The 7500-nt window shown below is 40.4% G+C and overlaps 1 protein-coding gene across 3 annotated transcripts in view; it reads left to right on the top strand.

Moving 5' to 3' along the window:
- Positions 1-7500, top strand: part of LOC143025536 (neuroligin-4, Y-linked-like) — a 651506-nt gene that overhangs the window by 387388 nt on the left and 256618 nt on the right. The gene's annotated exons all lie outside the window — the stretch shown is intronic.

The following is a 7500-nucleotide window of genomic DNA, read 5'->3' as shown; positions in this document are numbered from 1 at the left end:
GCGAGTCACAAAACTGATTCCAAATATGAAAAATAAATCATACAAATTCAACTAAACACATATGAATCTGTTTTCCCTAAAAAACGTAGACTCAGAGGTGACTAGATACAGGTCTTTAAGATTCTAAAGGAAATTGACATCAAAAGTGACAAAATTTTCACACTGAAGGAGAATCCGACAAGAAATAATGGTCTCAAACTGTCAGGAAATATATTTAATTTGGAAGTGGGTAGAAACAACTTTGCCAACAGTATAGTTAATCAATGGAATAGACTTCCTGCAGAGGCAGTGCAATGTAGTTCAGTTCGAAGCTTTAAGAATCATTTAGATAAGCACCTAAACAAGATGCTGTAGTGTCTATCACTTATTTTATATTGTTTGTTTTGTTATCATTTGTCTGTTTGTTTATTATCATTTGCTTGATTCTCATTCATTATTAGTTATATGTCAATTTATTATTATTTACTATTTCCTGTTTGTTTATTATTCAACTATACCTATGCACTTATTTATGTATTTTATTTATTATTATTTACATTATCGTAGGTTTTATCAATCTATTTATTCATTTATTTATCATTATTATAATTTCTTTTTTGCATCCGACCTAGATATGGACCAAAATGTCTCCTGTCGGCATGCTCCGCCTTTGTAATCCTTTGTATACATATGCATATGTCGATGAATATACATACATGCAGCTACACGTACTAGTATATCCAAACGTACACACAAAAGTACATGTAGACGCGAAGAAAGAGAGGAAGAAGGAAAGAAAAGGAAACGAGGAAAGAAAGCAACAAACACAAACAAACAAGCAAAATCCCTTACATAGAGCTGTAAACGCGGGAATGGGCAGCACCAGGGCCGTGGCAAGATCCATGAGCAGAAGCTCAGAGGGTCTCACGTTGAAGCTTAAGCCCCTCATTTCGGGGGCTTAGGTTACGCGGCAGGAAGCCCTTAATGTTTGTATGTATACGGAGCCCCGAGTGACCTAGTACAGCCCTGACGGCGCCTATGACAAGCTCAGGTTAGATCAGATCAATTCCGATCGACCTGACCTAAAATCCTAGATGAGTCTCATTAGATCTAGTTGAATTTCATTTAGTCCAAATTATTTTGTCTTTATTTCAATTCAACCCGGTTTATCCCAGCCGAGCCCAGCTTAACCTAATCCAGTGTCTTGACTTTGATCAAATGACCTAGTCTATTTCTTTCCTATATCATCCCATCACGTCCTAGTGGTGGTGGTGGTGGTGATGGTGGTTGTGGTGGTGGTGGTGGTGGTGGTGGTGGTGGTGGTGGTGGTGGTGGTGGTTGTGGTGGTGGTGGTGGTTGTGGTGGTGGTTGTGGTGGTGGTGGTGGTGGTGGTTGTGGTGGTGGTGGTGGTGGTGGTGGTGGTGGTGGTGGTGATTGTGGTGGTGGTGGTTGTGGTTGTGGTTGTGGTTGTTGTTCTGTATTTCCATAAGTTATTGTATGGCGATTCGCCTCCAGATTTTCTTCATCAGCATCAAAGAGTAACAATTTCTTACGGATCCCGTCTTTGTTTTCCGGTTTATCCCACACCATCCTACCTCAAACCCGGCCTGGTCATCAGACAGCAGAACCCTAGTTTACCAGATCTTATCGTTCACGAGAAACATCAGACCATTTCACAACGGAGTGAGCGAAAGTATTGGAGATATCTTGATGTGTAGCATATTTCTGGGGTGAGAGTATTTCTACCAGATGGTTAACTAATTCAAATACATAGGAACATAAGAACATAAGAATGAAGGAGACTGCAAGAGACCATAAGGCCTACACTAGGCAGCTCCGTATCCATCACCACCCATCATCCCCATCCATAAAGTTGTCTAATCGTTTCTTAAAATCAGGTCATCTATGGGCCCAAAGCTAGTCGTGGGATAGACCTCTGACCTGAGGTCAACGACCACCCGTGGAAATACGTTTTCAGACATTTCCTTAAGTAAAGGATTCTTGATATCCGGAAGGAAGTACACTTCAGGCTCGAGAGGTAGCCAACTGCTTACGTATTCGGAATTCGTAAAACCGGACCATCCATGATTTAAATATTAAGAATGTTACCTCTTTGTCTTTTATCATCTTAAGGTAAAGGTTTAAGAAAGGGGAAAGTAATGAAAAAATGACAAGATTAATAAGAGAGATTATTGATTAAGTAGGAAGAGATTAGTAGGAGAGTCAATATTCTGATATATAAATAAACAGTAATGCTGAATATTTATATATTTAGGCCTACACAAGACAATGTCAATGTTATAGCGTTTTATATCATAAACATATATTTAAGTCCACATAAGAACGTTTCATTATTGGAGTGTTTTATGATTTATATCACAAATCAAAATAATTTCAAGATGAAAATATCTTTTGAATAAATTAAGATAAAGTTTCAGGGGGTAAATGGAAAAGTTAAATCGAAAATATGTTGCAAATATTCATAATTTTTTACAAAAAAGTCTCTAAAACCAAAATTAAACCCATCAGCATGTATTCACGTTTTCTATTGTCTTTGTTCGACTTTTTAACATCGTTTGATCGAAAACGTATTTGCGGCTAATGCTAACTCCCCACACATGTACGAACGTGTGTGTGTGTGTGTATATATGTGTGTATGTGTGCGTGTGTGTGTGTGTATGTGCGTGTGTGTATGTATTTATGTCCGTGTTTACCACCTCGGGTGCGTTTGCCAAACTTTCCAAAACACCTGTCCATATGGGGCTGAGAGAGAGAGCGAGAGAGAGAGAGAGAGAGAGAGAGAGAGAGAGAGAGAGAGAGAGAGAGAGAGAGAGAGAGAGGGGGGGGGGAGGGGGGTTGTTGCGTGACCTGGTTTCGTGGACTTCTCGTGCACTTGTACGAAACTTTGCCTTTTCTCGGTCTTGTGTTTGATGTAGAAAAAGGAGAAGAACCCGACTGAAGTCAACACAAACGAAGGAATCCTTCTTGTATTCGTTGCACCATTTTGTCCATAACCTCTCGATTTTCTGCCTTTTTCTTCTGATCTTTTGAGGTTTACATGTTTAGTCACTGTACCATCATTGCCAGTATCGTTATTGTTATCATCATCATCATCATCATCATCATCATCATCATCATCATCATCATCATCATCATCATCATCATCATCATCATCATCATCATCATCATCATCATCATCATCATCATCATCATCATCATCATCATCGTCACCATCACCATCACCATTACCATCACAATCATCATCGTCATCATCATCATCATCATCATCATCATCATCATCATCATCATCATCATCATCATCATCATCATCATCATCATCATCATCATCATCATCATCATTGTCGCCATTAGCATTATCACTATTGTTATTTTTCTGTTATTATTGTTATTTATGTTCTATAGATGATCTATACACGTCTCTATCTTTTAATTTCACTGGCTTTATGTATTTTTCTTTTCCTTTTAATGTTGTTTAATTCAATCTTTCACTCTTCTACTTATATTTTCAATCATTTCTTTATTGATTTAATAATTTATTTGTCTAATATACTTAGTAATTGGTTATTTATTTGTTTACTATTTATTCAGTCAGTTCCATTCATCTGTTTGTTAATTTATCTATTTTTGGACGGAATTATTGCTCGAACTATATTCAGAATATACCAGAGTCAAATTGAGAAAGACAAGGAGAGAGAGAGAGAGAGAGAGAGACAGAGACAGAGATAGATGCAGATACAGATAGATAGAGAGAGAGAGAGAGAGAGAGAGAGAGAGAGAGAGAGAGAACGAGAGAGAACCAGAGACAGATAGGAAAAGAGAGAAACAGACAGAGAGGGATAGAGACAGAGCGAGACACACACACACACACACACACACACACACACACACACACACACACACACACACACACACACAGAGAGAGAGAGAGAGAGAGAGAGAGAGAGAGAGAGAGAGAGAGAGAGAGAGAGGAAGAGAGGGAAAACTCTGAGGATGCAGAAGGTTTCCTTCACTTAAATCCGGATGATTCTCTCAGTTATGAATCTCTAGAATTCGAAAGGATTCAAAATTCGAAAACAAAAGACTTTTCGAATGTAGACCAGAGAACGAGAAAGTCCTTCTGATATGCACAATTTTCTTGGTTTTTGAGATGTCTTTCTGAATGTTGGAGATTCACCACGTGATACACTATCTCACGTCATATCCGGTGTGATATCTTACGAAAAGATCCCATGTGAGATGGTACATGATATTCCTCATGTTCACTCACTTCGATCCATATGCAATGCTCACAGGCTTCGCTTATGTGGTACCGTACACAGACTATTGTATTCAACCAAAGGCACAGTTAAACACTACAATAACATAATCTATACATTTAAAAAGAACTGAGACACAAATCAAGATCATTATAGGTATCAGAGCTGACCTCTGTACTGCTTCGGTAATTACCACTCGCCGTTCTGATATTTCGTCTCTTACTACTGTTTTTGTTGTTGTTGTCGTTGTCTTTGGCGTCGTCGTCGTCGTCGTTGTTGTTGTTGTTGTTGTTGTTGTTGTTGTTGTTGTTGTTGTTGTTGTTGTTGTTCTCAAGACTGGTCTTTCATTTTCAGTCTTTCAAAAAAAGAGTTATTTCGACATTCCTACAATAAGTCCGACAATATGCTTTAGTTTCCACAAATTGTGAGGTCTCTTGTCAAATACTCATCTAGATCCATGTATACATAGTCCACTCAGCCCGCTCCCTCCACCAGTACATCAAACATTCCTTAGTACACCCTCAACAGTCTTCATACACAGGATTTCCTAGCTCTAAAGCTGAACTGGTTTTCGTCAGTCTTCTTAACCAGATATTAAGCACGTCTACTTTTTAACAATTCCTTCATATAAATTAGATAACATTCACAGCAATCGCACTGTTATATAGTTCAGTGATTTCTTTTTACTTCTTCTTGCATGAATTAGTACTATGCCAACTCTCTCTTATCTCCCTCTCTTTCTCTCTCTCTTTCTCTCTCTCTTTCTCACACACACACCACACCACACACACACACACACACACACACACACACACACACACACACACACACACACACATATATATATATATATATACACGCACGCACACATTCTCTTTCTTTGTGTGTGTGTGTGTGTGTGTGTGTGTGTGTGTGTGTGTGTATCTGTACGTGAGTGTGTACGTGTGTATGTGTGTATATGTGTGTGTTGAGTGTTGCGTGTGGGGGCGCTTGACGTTGCACGTTTCTTGAAAGCTGGAGCCGAGTAATACTGTCATAATCCTCCTAGGGGCCGCAGAGGTGCGGGGCGCGGCGTGTAGGCGGACATCAGAAGTCTGTCTTGGAGTGGAAGGAGCCTTAATTCTTAGGTTCTTGACAATAATGCCGCTGCCAGAGCCACAAGACCTGATCCCTGCCGAGTTGACTCTTTTGGCCTTTTCGAACAAATCTGAGATATGCACGCGAGGTGCCACAAACCTCATACTCCTTTTCCTCCTCCTCGTCATCCTCCTTCTCCTCCTCCTCCTCCTCCTCCTTCTCCTCCTCCTTCCCTTCCTTCTCCTTCTCCTCCTCCTCCCCCTCCTCCTCCTCCTTTTTCTCCTCCTCCTGCTCCTTCTCCTCCTCCTCCTGCTCCTTCTCCTCCTCCTCCTCCTCCACCTCCTCCTTCTCCTCCTTTTCCCCTCCTCCTATTCCTCCTCCTCCTACTCCTCCTCCTCCTCTTTCTCCTCCTACTCTCCTTATCCTACTCCTCCTTTGATTACTTTTCCTCTTCCTCACCATCATCAGCAACATGTTCCACCTCCTCTTCTTCCCCACCCCGTCTTTTCTTCTTATCAACTGAAACCTTTATACTCCTCCTCCCTCATTCTCCTCCTCCCTCATTCTCCTCCTCCCTCATTCTCCTCCTCTCTCATTCTCATTCTCCCTCATTCTCCTCCTCCCTCATTCTCCTCCTCCCTCATTCTCCTCTTCCCTCATAATCCTCCTCCGCCTCCTCATAATAATCCTCCCCTCCACCCCCTCTCCATCCCCTCCTCCCCTCCTCCTCCCCTCCTCCTCCCCTCCTCCTCCCCTCTTACTCCTCCTTCTAAATCTCTTTGTGTTCATCCTCCTCCTCCTTCTCCTTCTCCTCCTGCTGCTGACCTTTTCATATCATCCTCTTCCTCCTTCCCTCCTCCTCGTCTTCATCCTCCTTTTTCTCATGCTCTTCCTCTTCGATCTCCTCCTCCCTCTTCTCTTCCTTCCCTTCTCACTCCAACTTTCCCTATCCCCTTCATTTTGACATCTCCTCCTCCTCCTCCTCCTCTTCCTCCTCCTCGTCGTCGTCTTCATTTTCTTCTTCCTCCTCCTCCTCCCCTCCTCCTACTCCTCCTCCTCCTACTCCTACTCCTCTTCGTCATCTTCATTTTCTTCTTCCTCCTCCTCCCCCTCCTCTTCCTCCTCCTCCTCTTCCTCCTTCTATTCTTTGGCATCATTCCCAGGTGGTGATTTCGTTGGTGGTGACAGCTTAAACACCGTGTTTGTGTTTTCTTCTCGTCTTCCATCTCTTGACACGTACATGAGAAACACACAAGCATACATACGTACACACACACACACACACACACACACACACACACACACACACACACACACACACACACACACACACACACACACACACACACACACATATTCGAGTAGCGCAAAGACATATACTAGTGTATATTTTCAGGCTATGTTTTGCAGTGTTTTATCTAACTGGTTATTAGCATAATGCAGATTGTGTTTATTTGAATTAATTTATACGTCTACTTATTCTGTTCTGTTTGCTAGATATTCATGAACGTGTTCATTTATTAATATTCATATAGTTAATTTTTATACAGTTATTTATTGATATATCTATTCATCTATTCATCAATTTATTTATCGACATAAGTATTTATCAATATATCTATCTATTCAATCGTAAATTAATTCTTTCTTTCACTTTTATTTTAATTTGTTTATTTATGTTTTTTAATTTGTTTATTTATGTTTTTTAATTTGTTCATTTATGTATCTGCATATCTGTGTACCTATAACTTGTGTCGGTCAATCCACGAAGTAATATAAAAAAGCCAATAGCAGACAATACATCTTCTTGTTCATATGGAGACCAGTTAATTTATTTTTTCTACACATTTCTGTAAGCACGAACACATACACTTTGACTTGTATATTAACATAAATACACGCATATACACACACACCTACACACACACACACACACACACACACACACACACACACACACACACACACACACACACACACACACACACACACACATACATACACACACGCATACACACACATAGACACACGCACACATACACATGTATATACACACACGTGCGTATACAAACACACATAAATTTGAGTCTAGGTATGAAATATTGGAAAGTAAGAGACAGGAGCTAACGAGCGTTGCTCCTTCTCTGTATACTATGATTAGGTAAAT

Source organism: Oratosquilla oratoria, chromosome 5 (genome assembly GCF_046742065.1).
Source record: "Oratosquilla oratoria isolate Oo_2021 chromosome 5, ASM4674206v1, whole genome shotgun sequence".
Lineage (NCBI taxonomy): Eukaryota > Metazoa > Arthropoda > Malacostraca > Stomatopoda > Squillidae > Oratosquilla > Oratosquilla oratoria.
This window is presented reverse-complemented; position numbering and strand designations above follow the sequence as displayed.